Here is a 27,873-nt window from a genome sequence, read left to right as displayed (position 1 = left end):
TTTTAAACAAGAGGAAATCAAACAAAAGTTTAATAACCTGTATATGTGGGAGAGACCCAGGAAAACTGATAACTCCCCCAAGATATTAATTTTAAGACTACCATTATAACTTAACATCCAAAATAAGATTTATTTTGTATGTTAAACAAAATAAAGATTTGAATAAATAAGCAAGTAAGATTTATTTCCAAAGAAAACATGAGATTTCCTGGACAATGGGTTTAGCCAAGACTCTTACCCACCTGGACAGGACCAGTTGGGCAACCATAAACCCAGGAGCTGGCCCAAGGAGCAGGTGCTTGGGGTAGAGGAAATTCAGGCAGAGCTAGGGTGGGAGCATGAGGACCATGCCTACCCAAGTTTGAGCCAGGCAGGTGGGAAGGCAGGAAGGGAGGAGGGAATGGCATGTTCATCCACACTTCCGTGGATCTTGGAAGTACAAGCATTAGATTGGTACAGAGAACTCAAACCATTGTGCCCCAGCATCCCATGCTTCAGAAAATCCATGCTTCCAAAATTCTATTACATGTCATAGAATCCAACTTAAAGTGGCTTATAGTAATTTGAACAAGAAAGTTGGATTTGTTAGAAGGATGCTGGCTTGTTTCAGATTGGGGAACATCTTAGAAACCAAGCTTTCTGACTCCTAGTTTAGATACTCCATTTCTTATGTATTAAGGCAACTAATATACCACTGGCCATGGGGATATTCTGGAGACATGGGGCCAAGGCTTGCTTTACTTTGACCTGTCCTTCTGCCTTTTGTAGTTTCTTTTACTACTTCCATGGTGCCTAGAGTTAGAACTTTCTATACTTTGAGTTACTGGAAGGAAAATTTTGTGAGGTTAGAACCAAAAAAATAATCAAATGAAACTATTTAGGAAAATTGTACAATCCTACCACAGAAAGAAATACCCTATGGTATTTGGGGAAGGGGTGGAAGTGATCTACTTTAGAAATGTGTAATGTTTTCTGCAATAACAAATGCTCTGTCTTGGATTACATCTGGAAATCCAACCCTGAACGCATCTGTAGATTTTGAGAGATGGGAAGCATCTACAAGTTTGGGGGTTCTGTGTGGAAGCAGTGACATTGCTTTCGATCTTGACAAAAGGATCAACCCAGCTGTGGACCCTAGAATCTTATATCTTTAGTTCTTCCACCTTCCACTCTTGAGTTCTTCATCCTGATCTTAGAGGAAAAGCTTTCAGTTTTTCATCATTGAGCATAATGTTAGCTGTGGGCTTGTCCTCTATGGCCTTTATTATGTTGACATATGTTTCTTCTATAGCCAATCTGTTGAGGGTTTTTATCATGTTAGCGTGTTGTATTTTGTCAAATGCTTTTTCCGCATCTATTGAGATGATCATGTGATTTTTAACTTTCATTCTATTAGTGAGGTGCAACACATTTATTGAGTTGTGTATGTTGAACCACCTTTGCATTCCAGGGATAAATCCCACTTGGTCATGGTGTATAATCCTCCTGCTATGTTCTTGAATTCAGTTTGCTCTTATTTTGTTGAGGACTTTTGCATCTGTATTGATCAGGGATATTGATCTATAGTTTCCTTTTTCTTGTAGTGTCCTCATCTGCCTTTGGTATCAGGGTAATGCTAACCAGGTTATTCTTAACACAAATGTCATCTACTTGAAGAGGCTCCTCTGACTACTGTCCTTAAAGTGGCCATAAATTCACTAGAATAGTTTGATTTCAAAATGTTAGCAATTTTTCATCCCGGTCTGTATCCATACCTCTTAGCTTTTTAACTCCTCCCATTAAGAGGTGGAATCTTGTAGATTTGATCTGCCTGATAGGATGAAACCAAAGTGACATTCGAATAAGCATGGCCTGCTGGAGGATGACAGTCCATGTGGAGGAGAACCCAGGTGCCTCAGCATAGTTCAGCTGATCCCCATACATGTAAGAGACTCAAGCCAAGATTAGTAGAGCCACTGACCCAACGTGAAGCTGTTCACTGATAAGTAAGTGAGGTTGACTGAGTGCAGGAGAATCATCTAGCTGATCTGTAGCAACAATAAATGCTTATTGTCTTTTTTTTCTTTTTTGCAGATAGCATTTTTAAATTAGAGAGGGGTTTGCCTACTTTCACTTTTTTTTTTAACATCTTTATTGGAGTATAATTGCTTTACAATGGTGTGTTAGTTTCTGCTTTATAACAAAGTGAATCAGCTATACATATACATATATCCCCATATCTCCTCCCTCTTGCATCCCCCTTCCACCCTCCCTATCCCACCCCTCTAGGTGGTCACAAAGCACCGAGCTGATCTCCCTGTGCTATGCGGCTGCTTCCCACTAGCTATCTATTTTACATTTGGGATATATATGTCCATGCCACTCTCTCATTTCATCCCAGGTTACCCTTCCCCTACTCCATGTCCTCAAGTCCATTCTCTATGTCTGCGTATTTATTCCTGTCCTGCCCCTAGGTTCTTCAGAACCATTTTTTTTTTAGATTCCATATATATTTGTTAGCATATGGTATTTGTTTTTCTCTTTCTGACTTACTTCACTCTGTATGACAGATTCTAGGTCTATCCACCTCACTACAAATAACTCAATTTCGTTTCTTTCAATGGCTGAGTAATATTCCATTGTATATATGTGCCACGTCTTCTTTATCCATTCATCTGTCGATGGACACTTAGGTTGCTTCCATGTCCTGGCTATTGTAAATAGAGCTGCATGAACATTGTGGTACATGACTCTTTTTGAATTATAGTTTTCTCAGGGTATATGCCCAGTAGTGGGATTGCTGGGTCGTATGGTAGTTCTATTTTTAGTTTTTTAAGGAACCTCCATACTGTTCTCCATAGTGGCTGTATCAATTTACAGTCCCACCAACAGTGCAAGAGGGTTCCCTTTTCTCCACACCCTCTCCAGCATTTATTGTTTGTAGATTTTTTGATGATGGCCATTCTGACTGGTGTAAAATGGTACCTCATTGTAGTTTTTTGTTTTTGTTTTCATTTTTTTTTGCGGTACGCGGGCCTCTCACTGTTGTGGCCTCTCCCGTTGCGGAGCACAGGCTCGAGACACACAGGCTCAGTGGCCATGGCTCACGGGCCCAGCCGCTCCGCAGCATGTGGGATCTTCCCGGACCGGGGCACGAACCCATGTCCCCTGCATCGGCAGGCAGACTCTCAACCACTGTGCTACCAGGGAAGCCCCCTCGTTGTAGTTTTGATTTGCATTTCTCTGATGATTAGTGATGTTGAGCATCCTTTCATGTGTTTGTTGGCAATCTTTATATCTTCCTTGGAGAAATGTCTATTTAGGTCTTTTGCCCATTTTTGGATTGGGTTGTTTGTTTTTCTGATATTGAGCTGCATGAGCTGCTTGTATATTTTGGACATTAATCCTTTGTCACTTGCTTCATTTGCAAATATTTTCTCCCATTCTGAGGGTGTCTTTTTGTCTTGTTTATGGTTTCCTTTGCTGTGCAAAAGCTTTTAAGTTTCATTACGTCCCATATGTTTATTTTGGTTTTTATTTCCATTTCTCTAGGAGATGGATCAAAAAGGATCTTGCTGTGATTTATGTCATGGAGTGTTCTGCCTATGTTTTCCTCTAAGAGTTTTATAGTGTCTGGCCTTATATTAAATCTTTAATCCATTTTGAGTTTATTTTTGTGTATGGTATTAGGGAGTATTCTAATTTCATTCTTTTACATGTAGCTGTCCAGTTTTCCCAGCATCACTTATTGAAGAGGTTGTCTTTTCTCCATTGTATATTTTTGCCTCCTTTATCAAAAATAAGGTGACTATATGTGCGTGGGTTTATTTCTGGGCATTCTGTCCTGTTCCATTGATCTATATTTCTGTTTTTGTTCCAGTACCGTACTGTCTTGATTCCTGTAGCTTTGTAGCATAGTCTGAAGTCCAGGAGTCTGATTCCTCCAGCTCTGTTTTTCTTTCTCAAGATTGCTTTGGCTATTCGGGGTCTTTTGTGTTTCCATACAAATTGTGAAATTTTTTGTTCTAGGTCTGTGAAAAATGCCATTGGTAGTTTGATAGGGATTGCATTGAATCTGTAGATTGCTTTGTGTAGTATAGTCATTTTGCTTATTGTCTTAAGTCACTGAATTTTGGGATAATTTATGACATAGTAATAGCTGGTATATTCACTGCCTTATAGTTCTTACCATTATCTGAAAATATCTTGTATATTTATTCATTTGTTAGACTCTACCACTATAAAGTAGGCTCTCTCTTGGCCCTAGTAAGCCAACACCTAAACTAATATATGATAGTTACTCAATAAATATTTGTTAACTGAGAATAAACGGGAAGTAATACTCAAGTACCATTATGTATAGGTCCTTTATCTCCCTCTTCCTTATTTTAGTCTTCCCAAGAGCCCTTTAAAGAAGATATTATTATTATTTTTCAAATGAAAGGCAAAAAAGTTAAGTAACGTGCACAAGTCCAATAATTATAAGAAATAAGAGTTTACTAATGTATATATAACATCTATGGGCTAATCAAACTATTGGCATAGGAAGGCACGCATTGCTTGGGACCAGTTGCTATTACTTTTGGTGGTATATTAATAATTAACCTGTTAATTAATTAATAATTAACCTATTTCTAAAGATACTTCAGATCTATGTAATGCAAACTAAAAAGAAGTCATAACTGCAAGTTATTTATATGAGCCAACGATTTACATTTACTGACTCAGTTCACAGGTAGGTATTTGACAAGTTCTTAACTGCACCCATTGACAAGCAGTACAACCCGTGGATGAGTCTCAGAACTGCTGTGTTTTTCTGTGGGACCTCACACAGAAGACACTGTCACAGGGTGAATCTCTGAGAGCCCCTGTGTCCCAGTTGGGCTGGAACCTCAGGTCCCTCGGTTTCAGGCTAAATAGAGCTCATTTCCCATCTTCTTCAGAGATGGGAACCAGAAGAATCAAGGTCCTCAACAGGGTCAAGCCTGAGGATTAAGAGGATTAAGAAATAATCTGTCATACTCAAGGAAAAATTTGCTATGGGCCCCAAGGACACTGGGGCTGTGCGTGGGCATTTTGGGGACAGAAGTGAAGCAGGTTATGGAAACTTTTTTATATTGTTATGTTATTTACACACTAAAGGGAAAGCCCTTGCAATGTAGTTGCTTTGACAACAAGAACAACAAGCAAGGAACTGAGCTACCATGGGCCAGACAGAGGACTGGGCTCATCACCTGGGGAATCTCATTTAGTCTTCTCAAGAGCACTGCCAGGCATGCCGATGGAACTGAACTTTCACGCTGCAATACATGGAGTCTCAGAAAAGTTGTTTGGCCCAAGGTTATCCATCCTTGCCAAGGTCAGACTGATAATTATTTCCTCCTTGTATCAAATGGGTCCTGTAGAATTTGCCGCATGGTTTTAACAGTTTTCTGTAAATACTCAAACTCTTTTGACCTCATCCTTCATTTCATATGTAGTTTTGAAAATACCCATCTGCAGTAATAAAGGCATTTTGGCTTTTCTGATGGCTGATTACCATATGAATAATAGTATCTATACTAATTTCGAGTTAGATTTTCTTGTCTAGCAATATATGATACGAAATATTATACTAATAGGAGCAATACTTATCAGAAATAGCAACTTCAGAGGTGTTGGCACCTATCTTCCCTTGGAGCAAAAATGATGCCCACATTGGCTCTCATGAGATTCTCACATTGAAATAAATCTGACTTTGCCATATAGTTTCTATTTAAAGTCACTTTATTCTATTTAAAAACATAGCCATTCATTTCTTAGTTTCCCCAGGAGGAAGGAGAAAGCAAGGACAAATATCAAATCAACAAGAAAAGGGGTTTTGGCCATATGGTTATTTTAAATAGCTATTTGGTTTGAAGAATGGGTAGCATTTGAATCCATTGCTATGTTTCCTCTAACTGCTTTTCCTTGTCAAGAGAGGAGAATTAAATTTGACTGGCTCATGTTTATCCTCCAGCCCTGACGATTTCCTAGGTTATTTGCTGTTTGTGGCTTTGATGGCATAGTCTTAGCCCTAGGAGACCTTATTCCAGAGGAGAGAGCTATAATTTAAGTTGGTTTGATTTCTCTTTAAGTTGGTTCGTATTTCTCTTACTTAATATCATTAGCAAAGAGTTTTTCTCCAAGTAATTAGCTGTTCTTTTGGTTCCTTCTCTCTTGGTGATCATTGACTGTTTTCTAGTGGACAAACCCAGACCAGAGAATTATTTTCTCTAAAAACAAATAGGAAAAAAATGAGTGTGTCCACATGTATTAGCTTCAAGAATGCCCCTTTCATGTCAGTGAAATGTGGGTTGGAATAGCTAAAAGATTGGATCTAACTTTTGCTTTAATCCTGATAAAATAGAGCAAACTCTAAATATTTTAAACTCAAGAATTAGGGCAAGATGGGGAGAAATGCACTGTGTGTTTTTGTGAAATCAGGTCAAAATGCTGCATTGTTGTAAACAAGGGGAACCAATATGGACACGTTTGCCTCCCAAGCCTCAGTGAGATTGAAAACATTGGTTATGGGGTGGCAAACAGAGCAATCGGAACTATGGAAACCCGACTGCTCCCAAACAAACTCTGTGCAGTTACAAGCCCAGAGGACACCCATGGAGCTCTCAAACTGGGTACCAAAGAAGGCGGAGGCTGCCAACTTCCAAGCAAGCAACAGTAGGAAAGGAACAACCCAGCCGGGATGAGCTTGCCCTTCTCAGGTGGGCCCAGAATTGCTCGAAGAAAGCAACATGGAGCCTGGCAGTCAGGGAGCCACAAGTGAAAGCTGTATTCTAGCAGACGCAGGGGAAAAGACAGAGTCTTTATTAGTTAAAGAAACTGTGTGTCTACAGTGTTACTATGTCAAAACGGTCTCTTGCCAGCCAGTGCAGACGCAGATGCCATAGCCACACGCGTGGTAAGGTGTTTTAAAACGCAGGCGCTTTGCGGTAGGCTGAGGGTTTACGTGCCGGCTTAGCTGTGTGGGGTCATTTTAAGATGCTACTGATTTTCCGAATCCTAGAACAAAGCTGCTCAAACTTTAATGTGCACAACACAGTCACCCAGGGTCTTGCTGAAATGCAGGTTCTGATTCAGCAAATCTAGGTGAGGCCTGAGACTCTGCATTTCTACCTGTTCCCGGGTGATGACAACGGTACTGGCCCATAAATCACATTTGGAGTTGCAATGTTCTAGACCACATTATGTCAACATAATGAGAAAAGGGGAGGGCGGTTTGGAACAAATTAGATTATATGCACAGGATATCGTAGAATAAAATGACGGACTTTAATCAGCATTTGAACGTGCCTATTGCAATATGAGATAAAAAAAGACACTTGCATTTAGAAGACTCATTTCTTTTTTCCCACTGAGCATAGCAGTTACAACAGAAGCAGAATTTGGTAATATACTGTTATCTTTGCGTCAGTAGAGACCTCAGAGCTGAACAAGCAGGTAAGCACCTTGCCTCCACACCCAGTGCTGCATCCACAGTGTCCCAAGGGCCCCCTCCTCGTGTTCAGCATCAGGGCAGCTGCCGCAAACCCCCTCGCATCCTGCTGTGTTAGTTTCCTGTGGCCGCTATAACAAACTATTACAAATGTGGTGGTTTAAAACAACAAAAATGTATCCTCTTCCTGTTCTTCAGGCCAGAATTCCAAAATCCTTATTACTGGGCAGAACTCAAGGTGTCCACATGACTATGCTCTCTCCAGAGGCTCTAGGGGAGAATCTGTTCCTTGCCTCGTCCAGCCTCTGGTGGCTGCCAGCCTTCCGGCACTTGCAGTCACATCACTCCAGTCTTCAGAGCCAGCTCTGTCTTCCCATTGCCTTCTCTGAGTGTGTCTCTGGGGAATCTCTGTCGGTCTGTCTCTTATAAGGATACTTGTGAGTGCATTTAGGGCCCACACAGAATATCCAGGATGATCTCTCCCTGGAAGATCCTTACTCACATCTGTGAAGACCCTTTTTCTGCACTAGGTAATATTTCTGGGGATTAGGACCTGATATTTTGGGGGGCTTTTATTCAGCCCATCACACACAGCTAACTACTTTTGCACAATTCCTGAGGTATGCTCAGAAAGATTTACTAGTGTGGCAGGTCAGAGGTGAGACATGCGGTCATGGGACAATTGTCAGCTGAAGTACTGAGACAGCCATTCATGTAACACAGGGTATCAGGGCAGATCCGTTTCTCAGAGGTGCATGAAGCCTTACTCCATTTATAGGGCATTTATAGATGACATCGTCTGCCATGGAATTTAGGTTGTTGGGCAATGTATCTTCACAACCTGCTTCTTAGATCTCAGGTAACAAGCACTGCCCTGTTTTTGTTGTTGTTTTTCAAACGTTTAACACGCTTTATTGACATAGTTATAGATACACAGGTCATTGCAAAGATAAGTACGCAGAGGCCTCTTACACCTGTCACCCAGTCTCTCCCAAAAGTAACATCTTGCATCACGATAGTATAGTATCAAAACCAGGAAATTGACATCCATATAATTCGCAGAGCTTTTTCGGAAGACTCATATTTGTAACTGATTAAATAATAACACAGGACTTTAAAATTTTTTAATATTTATGTTACAAATGTCCTTTATTTAGTCCAAATGTCATCTTTACAGACCGTTCCAGCACACAATTAAAGGTAAAAGGCATCCGTGGTTTAGAGGCATAGGGGCACTCTCGCCAGGAGATGGCACCTGACATGTATGTTATGAACCTCAGGAACCAGCAAACTGCTGCAATGCCTTCTCCCTGCGGCTTCCTGGCATTTCATTTGCTACCGTAGAGCGAGTAATGAAAGAAATTTAAAGGCATGAATCCAACATCATACTCCGCTTAGAGCCTGTAGTCGTTTGTTTACATGTATTGTTAGAGCTTTGGTGTGACGGGGTTTTGATTTTCATAGCGGACCTTCATGAATTGTAATGAATTGTGCAATATTTTTAGGGAAGGTTATTATTTTCTGTGAAAAGGATCTTATACTTTGAATGTTAAGGTCTACGCACTCTTCTTTACTTCACATTTTCTACTTCTGATGTTGTCAGCCTGGGTATATGAGAAAGCGTTAAGGAAATAGGTGAAAATGGGATAGCTGCGTGGGTGCACTTCCGGGAGAGGACCATTTGGAAACCAGGTGGAGCTGAGGAAACAAGACAATGGTAGGCCAGGGAGGAGTTTAATTTCTGTGAGGCAAAAGAAAACCCCAAATCACACCTTCTCCCTCAGAGAGGGGGGAAACATCTCGAGGGGAGCGCTGACGCATGTTACATCTGAAAGTAGTGCTGGGTGGAACCACATCGGAAGTTGAGGCATTTATTTGTAAAAATACTGCATTGAAATACTATTTATTTTGCCAAGTGTTTTGGCGCCCCTTAACTTGCATTCTGCCCTCACCTTACCCTTGTTCTTGTCCTGACCATGGCTCCTGAATAGAGGCTGGGAGCTGGGGCTGTCACTGCCGGGACTGCCCCGGGAGCTGAATGTTTCCAGACTTCCAGCTCTCTGCCAATGCTGGGGAAGCAGCTCCAGGAGCACCCCAGATTTTCTGAGGATGAACCGTAGGTGCTGGCTGTTGGATGGGCGAGCACAGCAAAGGGTTGGGGAGAGGTACCCAAAATAGTAGAGAAGAATTGATGGAGATCTGGGGACAACACCCACATAATTTGCTATTATTTCCAATAATAATCTCTCAGAAACACCTCAGCTCAATCCCTGCACCAATCTCTATGTCCTCATTCGCAATTGTTCTCTTGACTCAGTGACCTGTTTTCCCAATTGTAGTGATACACATGTACTGTCGGCAGACTCCCTCACAGGGGCCCTTGACCTAGAAGGAATGCTGTTTGGGATGGCTGCCCAGGGTGGGGTGGGGCTGACAGAGAAAGCAACCCTTGTCTTTTCTTTCCCAGACTTCATTAGAACCACTGACCTTAATGAGTTATGGATTTTTCTCTCTGTTGTCTCTTCATACAGGGGATCTGGCAGGGACAAGAGCATGAATCAGCACAAATATAGAGCCATGATTGGAAAACACATTCAAAGTAAGTAATACACTGGAAGTAGATAAAAGGCATAATCTTTGCATTTGAACATTGTCACGAATTTCCTATACGGAATCTCTGTAGCTCTTCTGTAGTATGGGAGACTGTCTATCAGTGAAGATAACCAGCAAAAATCCCCCTGCCCTATGAACAACCACCGAATTGGAGGAGAAACATAATCATATTTTTTTTGTGGAAGTAAATGACAGATTGGTATATGGCATACATTTAGAAATGTGCAAAAATTATAAGTGTACAACTCAATATATTTTCACAAAATTACCCGTATGGCCAGCATCTAGATCAGGAATGACCACCAGAAGCCCCCTTTCACCTGCTTGCAGTGAGCAGGCAATCACTCTGCCTACATCTAATCCCATAGATTAGTTAGCCTGGGTTTGTACTTCATATAAATGAAATTGTGCAATATGTCCTCCCTTCTGTCAGGCTTCTTTTGCACAGATATTATGTTTGTGAGATTCATTCATATGTTGTTTATAGCGATAATAATTTGTTTATTTTCATTGCTGTGAAATATTCCCCTGTGTGAATATACTCCAATTTATTCCACTATTTACAGTGGATGGACACTGGTTTGTTTTTGGTTTGGGGCTGGTAGGAATATGGCTGCTATGAATATTCCTGTGTGTGCACATTCTTGCATTCTAGGACATGTCTGGGGACATACAAAGACCTGCTGGGTTATACATAGGAATTAAATTGCTGTGGTTTACAGGGCTTTATTGACATTTGTATGTTTATGAGTAGAATTGTTTATGTACAACTCAGGACAGGATTGCTTAAAACAAGCAAGATGCCTCCTCTCATACCATGGGTATCATTTAATTCAAATTCCATTTTCAGGAGCGCATTTTCTAATACAGTAACCCCTTATGCTAGTGGAATTATAGTCTATCTATTATACCTAGCATTTATCTTGTTAAGCAATTTAAATGATTTCTTCTCCTATACATGGACACGTTATGAACCCATTTTCAAAAGCAAGGGGGGCAATGTAACAAAGTAGCACCTGATCCATTTCTAAAAGGCACGTAGGTAATCCCTAAGTCTTATCTGTTATGCCCACATTAAATAAGATAATAGAAACTGTGCTCACCTATTCAGAACTCTCTATTCTTCATATTTTTAATCTGTTGCAAGGTATGATATGTCACACCTCTTTTAAGAGTAGCTTTCAAATGTTTTGCCTTATTATAAGACTTACCCCCAAAACTTGTTAAAAAAATAGATTTCTAGTCCAACTAGATCAGACGCTATGAGGAGGAATCTGGGAATGACTTTTTCAAAACTGATTTTATGATCGGGCAAGATTTGGAAACAGTGAGAAAGAGTATTACAAATTGTTGCCTATTTGGTACATTCAAACGATGATATGTGTAGAGTCATGATTTCTGAGGCTCCCTTTAAAAAAAGACTTGGGCACCCAATAAATGGCATGGTGGGTGTGTGTGTATAGAGGTAATTACTAACACTTATATTTCTTTCAGTTCTTTGATATTACTGATCATTTGTGTAGTGTTTTCATTCATTTAACAGATCTGTTGAGTGCCCACAAAGAACTGTATTATTTAAAAGTTTTACATAATATGACTCCTGCCTGAAAGAATTCTAGGTATGACACTCACAAAAGTAGCTAAATCATAAAGCATGATGATAATGTATAAGTAAAGTTCCATAGGAGTGTTCAGAAGAGGGAAATAATTCCGAACAACTTTTTGCCTTTTCTGTTTCAATTCCACCTCTCCTCCATGCACACTGGAGAAAAAATCACTCGAATTCATGGGGACCCACATTCACCATTACCATTTATCAAAAACGTACATCCACATGTTGAAGTTAACACATATACAGATCAAATTAGGAAACAGAAATATGAATAACAGCATACAATGCTGGTTTGTCAGCTTTCCACTTAATTTTAAGTTTTTTCAAGACAAGAAAGTGTGCTATTTGCCCACTGCTCTTTCTCCAAATTCCAGAACAGTGCCTAGAACATGGCAGGGGATCAATAAATATTTTCTGAATGAAGGATAAAAAGATATAGTAGGGGGCTTCCCTGGTGGCGCAGTGGTTGAGAGTCCGCCTCCCGATGCAGGGGACGCAGGTTCGTGCCCCGGCCTGGGAAGATCCCACATGCTGCGGAGTGGCTGGGCCCGTGAGCCGTGGCCGCTGAGCCTGCGCGTCTGGAGCCTGTGCTCCGCAACGGGAGGGGCCAAGGCAGTGAGAGGCCCGCGTACCGCAAAAAAAAAAAAAAAAAAAAAAAAAAAAAAAAAGATATAGTAGAACTTAACTACATTATTGGTAACAGTAGATTTATATGACCCTAAACATGGATCTAATCTTTGACCCTGTAATTCTACCTTTGAGGAAAGAATCTAAGAGAAGAAAATCACTATGTAACATGTAGATAATGTGTGGCTATGCAGGTATCATCGATGGTCAGTAGAATTATGTATGACATAAAGTTTAATATTTGGGTGGACTTAGGCTTTGGAATCAGAAAGAGCTTAAATCAACTCTCACCCTGCCACTTGCTCCCTGAGTGAACCAAGGTTTCAGTTTCTGTGAAACGTGGTTGACAATAACTGTTTCTATATTCATAGAATTGTTGAGAGGATTGCATGAGGTAATTCGGGAAACGCTAGTTGAACAGAGCCTGGCACACGGTACAGATTTCATAAATAAGAGCAGCTTGCCATTAGTCTCACCCTGTGCGTTAGAGAAACTGAGTCCTTACCCCAATAGTTTCCTGCAGTCTGTTGGAATATTGGCATAAGAAAAGGATAAATCTGTGGTGATTAGAAGTGTCAGTGGTGGCCTTTAGAGCAGTTCCACATCTGACCCACACAAGCATATGTGGCAGCTCTGTCTGTGAAGCACTGTTATCATTCTCGTTATTATTATTAATGTTGGTCTATTTCTCAAAATGGTATCCTTAGAAGGAGAAAGTATCCTAAGTATTCCAAAAAGCTGGTTAATCTACTTGCTGCCTAAGATATGGCCAATAAGATTAGTAAATGTTATTAGGAGAAATTTTATGTGGAAATATGTATAATATAGTGTTACATATACAAATAGAACCCCAAGTTGTAATTAAGCTAGATTATCACTATTCATATATAAATACGTGGTTTGTAAAATAATCGTTGGAGTGGCAGCATGGAGTTGTAGACAGTTGTTTCTAATTCAACAACTGTACATTGATTCTTGTTATAACATTTATGTAATAAACACACACATTTAAATATTCATATCCATCAGCTATGAAGGAACTTTCAGGGAATGATCTCAGTTTCTGAATTAGGAAACTCATGTTAATCTAGAAAACAGAAGGCCAGCGTGGTCTGCTTTAAGAGTAGAGCCTTTAATTATACTCCAATAAAGATGTTAAAAAAAAAAAAAGAGTACAGCCTTTGGTTCTGGCTCAGAAGTACTGTGGCCGTAAGAACCAAGTGACTCTGATCCTCAGCTCTTGGCTTGAGCTGTTTGTAAAATTTGTCATCTGAATTGAATAATTCAAATGGAAGAAATATTAGTAATACAAAAATCGTTGGCCCCGTTCACAGTGATGATGAAATAAACAAGGTTACATCATCTGTGGCCTATGGAGTCCCCACGGGGCTTCTGCATGTATTATATCCATGAGGACACCACCCCCTAGCGTGGGGAGGTTGGCAGGGGATCCCCATTTTAATGGTGAGAAAAATGAAACTCAGAGGGGTCAAATGTCCTTTCCAGGGTCATGGCGCCATTAAGTGGCAGAAGCGGGACGTGACCCAGGTTTCCTCATTTTAAACCTATCGTGCCAAGGTCAGAGGCTAAGCAGTTGGGAGTTAATGGACGTAAATAAACTATATTTGGGCCCATTTGGTTGGGATATCAAACCGTGACCTAAATTTGCCTCCTTTTCCAATGTGGAGTTTCTTGAGAATGTCAATTAATCTTGCTAATTTTGTTGAATCAGCAGGCAGACTAAAATAATCTCACTGGGAGGAAAGTCGTTTCTTCATTTATCTTAATGGGGAGTTAATTTTGAGACCTAATTATCAGAAACACTGTCCCTTTGCACTTGGAGTAACCTATGCGGAGCTGCAGAACACAATTAGCTGGTGTAATTTCAGTCCATGCTCACGTGGCTGTAGGATTTGATGCCTGGGGTGGGGAGCTCGGGAAAGGAAGTTTAGGTGTTCACTGTTGCTCTCTGAATACAGGGAACTTTTCTTCTGATGTTTCTCTGCATCGGGGGTTGATCCCCAACTCCTTATCTTCCTGAGTCTAAGAATGTAGTTCTTCCAGACATGTGCATGTATTAAGTGGTTTGCTTGTGTGTCCTTCAAAGCCTATCACAGAAAGTGATGGGTGGTGATAGGGAAGTGGTTTCACACTCCTGAAAGATCTTAAATTTAAACTCTGACTTTTTCTCCAGAAGAGGATATACAGATAGACAATTTTATGGCATAGTAGTTGAAAGTGTGGGTTTTGGAGTCAGGCTGCCTGCTTTCCAGTTCTGGCTCTACCTCTTAGTGCTGTGTGACTTTAGGCCATGCGCAGTCTTTCTGTGACTCAGCGTCTTCATATGTATAATAGGGAGAATGATAACAAGCACCTTATGGAATTGTTGCGGGTGCAATGAAAATACACCTTTTAAGCACTGGAAACAATAAGCCATTACTATTTGTATGTTACAGTAAAAGTGGTAATTTATAAAGTGTAAGTATTTAAAATACACTGCAATTTTTTTTAACCTGATAGGGCATTTCTCCAAATTTTTTTTATGTGTTTGATGTATTGAAAGCCTCGAAAAATGGAAATATTCCTCTTGCTGGAGAATTCCCTTTTGGAAATTTCCTCGTGGATTCATGTCTTCGTGTTTGTGATGAGCGTATATATCTTCCAATTTAAAATCAAATCACATTCACAAAAACGATTTAACAGAAATAATTCTAGTCAAAGAATTTATTCTAACAAGCACTTTAAGCCCTCTCCCCATTCTACCAGTGCATTTTGGTGGAGCCTTTGATTTCCAAAGTAAGAAATTCATCCTAAAGCCAGTTCAGGTATTTCATCATGATGCTTTTCCCCACCATTCAGCTCACAGGGACTCTCTCCCTCCTCTGAATACCACTGAATGCCTATAATTTAACTGTCACGCTTTTGGCACTTATATATTTCATTATATCTTAGGTTTATGAGTATATACCTTTCCCCTTCACTAGATTTTAAGCTCTTTTTAGGCAAGAACTCATTTGCAATCCACAGGTCAACTTCTATCTCTGACCCCTAAGTCTGTAAATGTTGTCTCAGTTTTACCCCCGTATCATTCCAGGTTCATAGCTCAGATGCCCTGATGATTTCCTTAAGAGATCCGTTTACAACAGGCATTTCATGAGTTTCAGAAAAATGCGCACATCATTTTGGGGAAGGCTGATTATGAGTGGTAACAGTGCAGAGAATGCATATGACTTCACCTCCTTTTCTACCTTGTTGCCCTCCCCTCTGCCGTTATTAGAGAGCCCATCCAGAGTTCCAGATTCTTCTCTCTCTGGTATTTTGGGTCTTTTCCACTCTCCTTAGATGTCTGCAGGGGACTTCCCTGGCGGTCCAATGGTTAGAACTCAGTGCTCTCACTCCCGGGGCCTGGGTTTGATCCGTGGTCTGGGAACAAAGATCCTACAAGCTGCAAGGTGCAGCGATAAAAAAGAAGTCTGCAGAAACAAATAATTTGGGTGCAAACATTCTCCAACCTCTGTCTGCTTTGGTTTTCCCAGACTAGCAACTGGCATTGCCATAATGTGTATACAATAGGCACTTAATAAATGTTGCCTGGTGATGCAAAATACTTGTTGATGGTAGAAGTAATTTTGATAGATGGTGAGGGTTTCTTGCTATAGATTGAATACTTGTGTCCCCCCCAAATTTCATATGTTGAAATCTTAGCCCTCAAGGTGATGGTATTTGGAGGTGGGACCTTTGGGAGGTGATTAGGTCCTGAAGACAGAGCCCTTTCAAATGCAATTAGTGCCCTTGTGAAAGAGACCCCAGAGAGATCCCTAACCCCTTCCACAGTGTGAGGTTAGAGAGAGAAGACGGCCACCTGTGAGCAAATGGGCTCTCAACCAGATGCTGAATCTGCCAATGCCTCCATCCTGGACTTCCCAGTCTCCAGAACTGTGAGAAATCAATGTCTGTTGTTTATAAGCTGCCCAGTCTATAGTGTTCTGTTACAGCAGCCCAGGTGGACTAAGATACCACCCCAGCAGGACTACACGATACAGGGATCTAGTCTTACTAACAGTGGAAGCATTTTAAAGAGATGTCTCTTCTTAAGTTGGCCGCTACCACTTCTTCAACCAGTAACCTCAGTTACAACTGATAATCGCTAGGAAGTTCATTACTCTAATCTCAAGCCTGGAAAATACTTGGAAGATTTTGCTTCTCTTAACCCTCATGCCTTGACTGTGTGGAAAAGTCATGGGTATTAAAGGAATGCTGAACTTTCACTCACATCCAAGCAGTGTGAATATGCAGCCTCAGGGATAAACACAAAAGCTAGGGAGTAGTCCCTTCGTGTGGCAATTCAAGTCATGTGGCTCCATCTTTTCCCTTGTGACAGGGTGAAGAGCTGAAGCTTCCCATCCCAGAGGGCAAAGAGAGCCCATGTTTTTCATAAGAACAGCTGGATTCTGGAGGAGAGAGCCTTAAAAAGGAGGCTAGAACTCTCCAAAACAGGCCTGGAGAGGAGATGTCTATTTATGCCTCAAGAGATTTGGGAGGTAAGATGCTGTGTAGACAAGTGCTGTTGAGCTGGAGAGAGGCCCCGCATCAGGACCAGGATGTCAGCCTCAGGTCTGGACATGAACTCAGCCATAGTGTGCTGGAAGCGGAACTAAGACTACATATATGGGCCCTCGGGTTAACACGTTAGCAAAACTGTGGTTTACATCATGACTGAGGATAGAATAGACCAGTGTTACCCAAAGTGTGGACTACAAGATATTTTAGGTGGTACACAGCTCATCTTTTAATTTTTTATACATTTGTGTTTACTAAATATAGAAAATAAAGAGTCGGCCAAACCCATGATTTCATACGCAGGTGTCCATCTAAATAGCAGGAACTATACATGATGTGTTCAAGCATGTCCAGAGTTGTTTCAAGACTTGGATAACTGAAATTTTCACCAAAACCATCTGTAATATACATAGTTCAGATGACGTGGACTGCTAGTGTGGATCTGTGTAAATAGAATGTCCACATTCATCTTCACATGTCTTTCAGGCATATAAGAAAAGAGGGGGATTTGATTATTTAAATATCATTATGGTGGTATGTGAATAGCCAACTTTAGGACAGCGGGGTTAGACAACCACTTGGTGGAGATGTCGTTGCTGAAGCGATTCAGGCACTAAATGGGGTAAAGTGGACTTTGAGGTCCCTTTCCTGTTGGAGACCTTGGGCCTGGAGAAAGGGACTTTATAAGGAAGGGATGTAGCAGTTGTCAAAGGATACAGGACCTCCTTATGGTTCTTGGAATGATGAGTACTGGTACGTGGTGGGCAGGGGCCAGTTTCCTTTAGACATCTTACACTGCGTGGGGGACCCCACAGTGAGCAACTGTGTTACATCCACACGACTTTTGAATGTCTTGCTGGTCACTTGTTTCGGTGGACAAATCTCCTGATAATTATCTGAACCTAAAACTGAACTCTGATGTATAAGCAGCTTTTTTTTTTTTTTTAGTTCTGTTATACTCTCATTTTTCCTACTCTACAACTACTGTGTCATTCACAGGACCACTGTTTAAGGATGGCAATCCATTTTGGTTTGTTATCAATTACTTTTTATTAAAATTAGGGCATTTTATTAATTTGTAAGGAATTGTGTGTTTATTTGGGTTATAGTGTCTATGAATTTTATACCCGGGTCTGTTTAAGAATTTCTGAAGTGGTAGCTGCCTGCACACTCTCTCTTATCATTAGTAGAGCTTCAATTTATCTTCTCCACAGATCAGGATCTGTGGGCTGGGAAGAGAATTTTATTCAGCACTTCTGTCAAAGAAATTCTAAATACGGAATTTCCAGAAAATTTTCATTGGAATTTCCGCAACAAACCCTGCAGATCTTTGGATTTCTATACTAATTCTGGAACTAATCGATTGATTGATGATTATACGATTTTTAAAGGTTACTTTCCATTTACAGTTATTACAAAATACCGGCTATGTTCCCCGTGTTGTACAATACACCCTTATAGCCTATCTTACACCCAACAGTTTGTACCTCCTCCCCACCTTTATATTGCCCCTCCCCCTTCTCCCCACTGGTAACCGCTAGTTTGTTCTCTGTATCTGTGAGTCTGCTTCTTTTTTGCTATATTCATTAGTTTGTTGTATTTTTGGGATTCCATGTATAAGTGAGATCATACAGTATTTGTCTTTTTCTGTCAGACTTATTTCACTCAGCATAATGCCCTTCAAGTCCATCCATGTTGCTGCAAAGGGCAAAGTTTTGTTCTTTTATGGCTGAGTAGTATTCCATTGTACATATGTACACCATCTTCTTTATCCATTCTTCATTTTATGTTGCTCCCATTTCTTGGCTATTGTAAATAACGCTGTTATGGACGTTGGGGTGCATGTGTCTTTTCAAATCAGTGTGTTTGTTTTTTTTCAGATATATACCCAGGAGTGGAATTGCTGGGTCATAGGGTAGTTCTATTTTTAGTTTTTTGAGGAAGCTTCATATTGTTTTCCACAGTGGTTGCACTAATTTACATTCCCACCATCAGTATACGAGGGAGGGTTCCCTTTTCTCCATATCCTCGCCAACATTTGTTTGTGTTCTTTTTGACAGTAGCCATTATGACAGGTGTAAGGTGGTATCTCATTGTGGTTTTGATTTGCAGTTCCCTGATGATTTATCAATGTTGAGCACCTCTACACGTGCCTATTGGCCATCTGCATTTACTCTCACCTGAGATGTCACCACAATGAGACATTTTTCCCAAGAGGATTTCTACACTATTTCAATCCCAAGAGATCTTACCTAGTTTTCTGGATAGTAGATTAAAGAAATATCTCTATTCTACAAAAATAATTAGCCCAAATATTCTTCTTTTTAGCTTAGATGTCTTCTGACTTCAGTGTACCTTGAATCACTAGGGCCACTTGTAGAAAATGCAGATTCATGGGTCCCATCATGACTAACTTGCACTGAAAAAGCATCTTCATATTTCTGATCTAGGTAGTTCATGAGCCACAAGTTTGAGAACACTGCTTGAGATTATATAATTCACACTAGAGTTGAAGAGAAAAACAAACCAGACCTTGATATCTCACCGGTCAGAATACACTTTACAGGTCCCACTCTGCTGTTCTGATGGGTGGAATCAGACATTAGAGTGATCCCATGTGCAAATTTCTTCTTTGAGGAAAACCTTAGGAGACACTAATGTTCAGCTTTCCGTTGATCCAGCCCCAGCATATTTGGGTGTCCTGGGATATCCCCCTTTGAATTGTCAGCTCACCAGCACCCATTTAGCTCTGGCCTTTGAATAGCTGCCAAGAAAGGCAGGAGGAGGGCTTCCTTCTGGTCAAGGCTGAAGCTCCTCTCATTTCTCCATTGCTCTCTTCTTGTAAGAAATGCCAATCACACTTGAGCTGGGTTCCTTGAGGCTAAAGACCAGCACTTCCCGCTTTGTTCTGGAGGGACTGTCTTCCCCCCAGGCTCTGCGACATGAGCTCCTGCCTCGTTGTCTCTGGCCCCTCTCCGGTGCCCCAGGAAGGCCTGCTGTTTGTTTTCTCACCTCTGCTTGCCAGTCAGCAGGGTGAAGAGGCGATATCTGCTCAGGTCCTTGCTGTTCTGCTGCCAGTCGCAAACAAGCACATTCCTTCTTAAGAAAACAACCTGCGGCTTTGCTTTCACACCCCCAGTTTGCAGAAAGAAATCCGAGGCTAATAGCATTAGATCTGTGTCAAAGGCATTATTTACTTTCATCATGCATGGTGCGAAAACACAGTGGCTGGTACACACGCTGGGGCATTTTGTCATCTTACGCGCCAGTTCATTGCTGTCTTGTTAAGTGTTAATATAACTCACACAGTAATTGATTATTAAAATATATGATTATGTCCAATGTTCTAACTCATGGAAAAATATACAGTTTGGTTTTGCATGTTTAGGAGAGTTTGTATGATTTTTCCCCCAAAATGGGGAAACGAGCCTATTAAAACAAATTTGTTCAACCAAATTAAAACTCACTATATTTCACTAAGAAATGGCATCCATGTTTTTGGCATTTAAGATTAATTTTCTAAGAAAGCTAGAAGAAAGATTCCCAAAGGCGCAAGAATGCAGAACAAAATTGATTTCTCTTCATTCAACAGCAGTCACTAAATTATATTGGTTTTTATTCCAGATATATTTATTGAGGGCCAACAAATTGCCAGGCACTGTGGTAGGCTTTATAAATGGTGGGAAACAGGCATGCAAACCCTGAGTATCAGAGAACTTCTGTTACTATGTGAGGGGCAGGTAGGGGTGAGAAATACTGAACAAGTAATGATATAGAAGAATAGAAAGGATTAGTGCAGCCGGTTAGCCAGGGCTAAATGGGCAGTGGTGAGCTGACAACGCAAAGGGGGATATCCCTTCTTGGAGGAGGTAACATATCACCTTGAAAGAACTTAATCGTTTAATCAATGACCAGCGTGCACAGAGCACTTTTTCCTGGGGTATAAATGACTTCCCGGCACTGTCTGTGAAAGGAAATGAAGAGCACCTGGGTCCCAGAGGAGGAGAAAGAACTGGGGGAAAGAATGAAAAGGTGTCTGAATATAGACGTGAAGGTTTTTTGATTCTTTTCTTGTCCTAGAGTTTGTGTGGTTAAACATTTCTTTGACTTTACAGAATAAAAGGTGATTATGTTAGAAAGGGCCATTTACCTAAGATGTAAGTCAAGGGGGAAAACAATCCTTTTCCCTCCAGCCACGAGGGGTTTCGGATGTACACACTGCAGCTGGCTCTGTCTTTGCACATCCTGTTGGTTCTTCTTGCTGAAGGGCCTGCTGACTTTTCTCTACTTCCCTTTGATAACCTCTACCTGACCTTTGGGAATGTCCTTAAACATCCCTCCCTCAGAGCGGTCCTTCCTGATTCTTCAAGATTGAGTTAGCTTCTCCCTCAAGCAAGGGCTCCCACCATTTCCTGTCTGTAATTCCCCATCATAATAGAATTTTTGCCACACTGTGTTGTGATTGTTTATATATTTGTCTCCACGGGTTCACTAGATGAGATCTCTTAAGGGAATATGTTTCACTGACTCCTATTCTCCTATTATCTATTGGAGAGTCTAGGATACAGCAGATGCTTTATAAGTATTTGGTGAATTAAAGGATGAATGGGTGGATAAATGAATGAATAATTGGTAGATTCATGGCCTCCCGAGAACATTCACAATATCTAAGTCCAACTAGTCTCTCAAAGATGACAGTAGGTTAAAGGTAGATTTTTCAATAGAATAGCACAAAGATTATCCCAAGCTAGTCTACTGTAGGTGTATTAGTTACCTAATCGTGTGTAACAAATAACTCCATAATTTAGTGGCTTAGAACAAGAAGAGCAATTCATTATTTTGCACTTTCTGTGAGCCAGGCCTTTAGGAGTCACTTTGTTGGGTGCGTCTAGCTCAGGTTTCTCATGAGGCTGCAGTCAGATGTAGCCTGGGGCTGTGTCATCTGAAGGTTTGACTATGGCTGGAGGATACCCTTCCCGGGAGGTTTGCTCATGTTGATGGCAAGTTGGAGTTGGTGAGTCGGCTCCTCTCCACTTGGGCCTCTTCCTGGGGCTTCTTGAATATCCTAATCACGTGGTAGCTGACTGCTCACTCTAGGAGACCAAAGGGGAACTGCAGTGCCTTCTGTAACGTCGCCTTGGAAGTCACACGCTTTGCCGCGTTCTATAAATAAGGTGGCTGTGATTCAGTGTGGGACGGAACATGACAAGGAGAGAATACAAGGAGGCGAGGGTCATGGGGTCATCTTGGAGTTCTGTTATTCTTAACAGGCTGTGTGAAGTCTCCCCTTCGAGAGGGGAATCAGAGTCTTTTCACTTGGCCATACCCCAGAGGGGTGTTTGGGAAGGTCGTAAAGAGAAGGTTAAACCCATGGAAACTGCACATGAGCTACACGTGAGTTGTTGACAGGCAAAGAGTCTTTGACTTATCTTCCACCTTTCACCTATGTTCTCCCCTGCCCTTTGTAATACAAATAAATTTCCACAACGCCTCTCTTTGGTGGGTGTTATTTTCCTTATTACAGACGATAAGTTAGGGTCAAAACACAGTCAGGGGAATTGCCCAAGGGTACACCATATGTTATTGTCAGAAGAGGGACTGCAACTCACGGTATCTGAATTCCATATTTAGACTGGACCACCTTGGGTGCATAATGAGTGGTAGCAAGTGCTGACTTCTCTGAATTTCCTTTTAGCTCTACCTAATCCTTGCTGAATTCATCCGCTAACCCCACACTACACACACCACCACCCCAATCACGTACAGTTCAAACACAGTACACACAAGCACATTCAGACATACTTACTACACACAAGCACACACACACACACACACACACACACACACACACACACACACACACACACACACACACACACACACACACACACACCTCTTACACTTTCTCCAGGTCTTCTGAAAACCCAAATGGCCCCTTCATGATAACCTCGCTCTTGTGCCAATAGGGGGCCCCTAGGCAGGACTTTTAGAGTAAGAGCCAAGGCTCCCACATTCAGAATGAGAAAGCTGTAATTTTCGTATTGTATCTCCTCACCAATTGTAAATCAGTCATTTTAAGGATGCCTCTCATTCTTGTTTCTCTTCAGGCAGCTCTTATTCCTCTCTGGAAAAAGCAAAGATTTGCTTTATAGCTAACTGCAGGACTGAAATGACATATAAAATAGCAACAGCAGGGAACAAATGTGTCCCTAAAGTGGCAATATGGTGCCTTTTTGTGTGTTTTAAAGCTTTGGAGTGAGAGGCAATTTTTCTTTTCCAGCTTCTATTTGAATAGATGTTGAAAATTTAGAAAACAATATTAGGTATATTCAGTAATGGGTCCTGACCTGAGTTGTTCTGTACTATCAGTGGTAGGGATATATATATTTTAAATATATTCCAGTAATAGTCTGGCCAGCTGCCCTAACAATATTTGCAGGGCAAAACTATCAAGCTAATAACAAAGATTGTTCCATTGTTAGGTGTGGGGTTTTTCTTTTATTATAAGATACTTTTCCCACCAAAATCGCTGGTGTTGTATATCATTAATTGAAAAACCATAGAATAAAACCCATTTTATTCCCTCCTTCATCTTTCCTTTTCTTTCTTTCAGTGTAAGAAATAGCTATTCTGACCAGCAAGCCTATTTTCATTTTTTTTCCTTTTATTTTTGTCAAATACGACAATTCAAACATTTCTTTTGAAACAAAGAGCCCCAAAGCCAAAGTAATGTCTATATTTCTCCAAACTCCCTGTAGTATCAATAAATCCAAAGGGCTGACAGCATGGGGGAAAGTTCTATGCGGAGAAAAAGAGCAAATTGGATCAGCAGTGCTGTTCGTTATCCTCCGTATTAGAAAGGTGCTGCCAAGGGTTATTTCCTGGAGGGGAGACCCCTGTGTGACCTGCCTTCCTCACCACACTGCCTGTGTGAGGTCTCCCTCACTATTGAGACTTGAAAGCGTCGTTTCAAAAAGGGAAGGACTGCCTGTCCTTTTTTCTTCTGTCCGTGCCCCTTCTCCCCTCCTTGTTTTACATTGCTAAATTAAGGTCTTCTTCTGTCCCTCTCAACATTCAACACATGTAAGACTGTGGAAAAACTTAGCCCCCGACGGCCATCATCTTGCAGCAATTGTGGGAAGAAGAGGGATGCCACACACTGAGGCATGCTCCATCCCCTCCCATGAGGTGGGAGAATTTCCCACAATGCCCAGAGGCATGGCTTGGTGGAGATGGACCATGGCCTCGATTGGACCATGGCCTCGATTGGACCATGGAGGATGGACCATTCTTCATTGGCCACTGACAACCTGGGCAACCTTGGACTTCTCTGCCCAGTCTTCCCTTCTGGAAGATGATCTGCTAATTCCCTTCTGTTTCTAAAGCTTCTCTGACTCTAGGATGCCAGGCTCATGGGAGGCGTTTCTAGATTGTAGGCTGGAGGAGGGGAGCATCTCAGGATTGGTGATAACCCATGTGCACAGTGAATTGGGACTGGAGAAGAGGAAAAATGAAGTTTTACAAGTGGCCTGTGTTGTGGCATAAGGGGACTATTAGTCATGCACTGTCCTCTTACAGATTCTAAACCATATGAGAATTGGATGCAGAGGCGGATGTCCAAAAGTCAGCCTAATTGTTGGCAACATTGGATGGAAAACCTGGTGTGGATCTAGGCTCAGATGGGCTTCCCTCTCCTTCCTTCCCTGGTTGCCCCTCTCCCAGGTAATAATATCATACACTTAGCATTTAATATGTGTTCCAAGCCCTCAATATAGATAAGAAACTCACTTGATTCTGACAGCAAGCCTTTGCAGTAGATAACTGTTCTGATCCTCATGTTATGGGTGAGAACACTGAGGCACAGGTCAGCTGTGTAGCTGCCCAGGGCTGTACAGCTCTTGCGGCAGAATCGGCGTTGGCGCCCAGCGCTCGCATCCACTGGTCTGGAACAGGCAGAGTGGCCAGAGAGAAGAGCTGGCTTCCATACCCGAGCAGGTCAGGGATGAGAGCAGAGAGGCGAGTATGTGAGGGCCTGGACGGGTATGCCAGGTGCCCTGAAGACCCTTCTCTAACCTCACCCATGGCATCCTCACTCTCAGAGCTTGAGTAGCACCTGGAACCCTCACATGTGTGCTACGCTGCCTTCTAATCCTGACCCAGGGTTCACGTGCTTCCCACATTCAGGACTTTCACATTGGCATTCTCAAAATAAACTAGGTTGCAGAGCTAATGTGAGTAAAGGCACAGGCTTTCCTAGTATTTTAGTTACTTGTCCAGGTATGGGTAATAGTAAACTTGAAGGGCAACTGAGTTTTTCAAAACGTCTTGCATGTCAGCTGGGATCTGAGCCTCTTCCCAGCTCTGTGAGGTTGGAGTGCAGTGGGTTTCACTGTTCCAACCTCCCAGTTGGGGACCTGAGGCTCCCTGGGACTCTCCACTGACTGAGGGTTCCGGTGCTGACAACAGAGGGGTGGGTTCCTGGAGTCCAGATTAAGGCTGTGAGAATTACTCGGAACCCCAGGTTGTGATGGAGGAGGAATCTGAACGCACATCATGTCCGGCCTGGCTTGTGGATCCCTGGGAGCAGTCATCCAAGTGAGGTGACTTTTGGGGACACAGAGTGGGTGGCATGTGCCAGGGGTGGTTTGTGTTTGGAGGAAGGGGCTTGCCTGGTGAGGGCTCTCCCCTCCCCACCTCCCTGGGGCTCTTTGATTCTCAGAAAGGACTGTGAGGACAGAAGGGAAACATGAAGGCCAGGAGAGCCGGTCTGAGGCAGGTCTTGTGGGGTGAAGTGGCTGTTACGGAAACCTAGGCTGTTTAGTTCATGGCTAATACAAAAGGAATTTATGAAAGAGGAATATTAAAACAAACAAATAATTAAAAAAATAACAAACTTTTACTGACTTACCCTTGACTGTCCTGGTCTGGTTAGCCGTGGGGCATCTTTGGATTATTTTTATTAGCTTAGAAATAGTCAAATATTGACCTACAAAAATAGAAATTTCATAGTTTCTTCTTAATATTTTTGGCATACTGTGAATTTCATTATAGAGAACTTAAGTTGCTTTTTTCTCTTTTGATCCACTTTCGGAAAAAGTAGTGAAGGGACTTATGTGTCTTCAGGGTCGGTAATGGCTTGAGAAGAGGAACCACGAAGCAGTGGCTGGGGAGGGGGGTCGGGGGTTGCAGAAAGGAAGCCTTTTCAATATTAATTTAAAACTTCTTTATGCTGCACTCCCCTACCTGAGTAAATAAATAAGTACACTGACTGCTGGGGGCCTCGACAATATTCACGGTAACAGTAACTGCAGTGTGTGTGGAGTAGCGCCAGACACTCTACTAAGGACGTGACATACGTGATCTCGTTTGCTCCTTACAAAAGCCCGTTTTACAGACAAGCCAGGCTCAGAGGGGTTTAGTAACTTGCCCAAGGTCACACTGCTCATAAGAAGGTGGTGTCTGTCTGAATCTAGAAGCTTCTCTTCACCATTGTACTATGCAGACATCCAAAGGCAGCATTCGGGAATTCCCTGGCGGTCCAGTGGTTGGGACTCCCTGCTTTCACTGCCGGGCCCGAAACAAAGGCAGTGTGCACTCAGCATTCGAACACTCACTGAGTCCCTAGTGGACCAAACACTGCATTCGGTGCTGGCAGGAGGCTGTTATATTGATTTCAACCTGTGGGTCAGTTAGCACATTCCTAGGGGGATGTGTATCTCCTGCTGTCTATCTGCTTTTCCCAATGGCATTACACAGCAGGTAAACTTAGGCTTTCTAACCCAAGCTTGGGAGACAGTGGTTAGGAAGCAAGATGTGTACAGAAATGGCGAATAGGAGAGAAGAAGGTCAGAGGCTTGCATTTTCCTGGAGTCACCTTGAGACTGAAGCTTCTCCTGGGAGGAGAGCTTTGAAGACGCCCCGGGCCACCCTCCCCATCAGAGGATGTTGAAGGGGTCAGATGGATAGGGTACATGTGCAGACTGTTAAGAACAGAGGCACAAGCCCTGAGGCCTTTTCCAGACTTGGATGTAGATGGGGAAATTAGTAAGGCTTCTTACTAATTGAGCCATTTAATCCCCAGTGAAGTTCAATGTCAGTGTCATTTTTGGACTTACGAGTGTCATGAGTTGTGCCTGGTTGCCTTGTGTTGATAATGGTAATGAGTAAACATTACAGCCACATTCATTGCTGAATCTCTGGTGATCATGATATGAGCAGCATTTATGGAGTGTCCACTATTTTTTTAAGTCCTCTAGGTATATGTTTCCATGCCTCTGCCTCAAAAGAGATATCATGATCCCTTTTTTAGCTTGAAAAAATGCAATCACAGAGGTTTAGGAAAATTGAATTGTTCGCTCACGGTTACCCAGGGGCAAGGTCATCCTTTGAACCCGTGTCTGCCCAACTCTGAGGCCTGTGATGTTTGTCCTATTGATTTCAACCTGTGGGTCAGTTAGCACATTAGGCCTCTGTTAAGGACCAGAGCAGGTAGAAACAACCAAGGATAACATACAGCTGGCCCTCAAGATGTTAACAAAAGTATCAGGAAAGGAGATGGATGGCTGAGTGCCAGTGCTGGCTCTGAGCGTGATGAATTTGGCCAGGTTCATTAGCTTTCCTAAGTCTCAGTTTCCTTATCTGTAAAATAGACACAATAAAATTTCCTCCTTGCTAGGGGAGTAGTGCGTGCTGAATGAGAAATCCCTTCAGGGACTCTATTGCATAAGAATAAACACAAAGAAAACTCACACGTAGGGCTCACTCCAGCTCCTGCCTACCCCTCTCCACACAGGCCAGCTGTACCAGCCCTTCCTTGGGTTCTGTGAATGAGCCCTGCTCCCTCCTGCCTCGGGGCCTTTGCATGCATGATTCATCTGCCTGCAACACTCTTGCCCTTTCCCCTCAAATGTTGCTTTTCCAGGAAATCTTCCTTTCCTGACATCCAGATGAAATAAATCCCCTTTCTGAGCTCTACTAACTGCCTACGATTTGTCTTCCTAGCTCTTAT

Source organism: Lagenorhynchus albirostris, chromosome 5 (genome assembly GCF_949774975.1).
Source record: "Lagenorhynchus albirostris chromosome 5, mLagAlb1.1, whole genome shotgun sequence".
Taxonomy (NCBI): Eukaryota; Metazoa; Chordata; class Mammalia; order Artiodactyla; family Delphinidae; genus Lagenorhynchus; species Lagenorhynchus albirostris.
Note: the sequence above shows the minus strand (reverse complement) of the source record.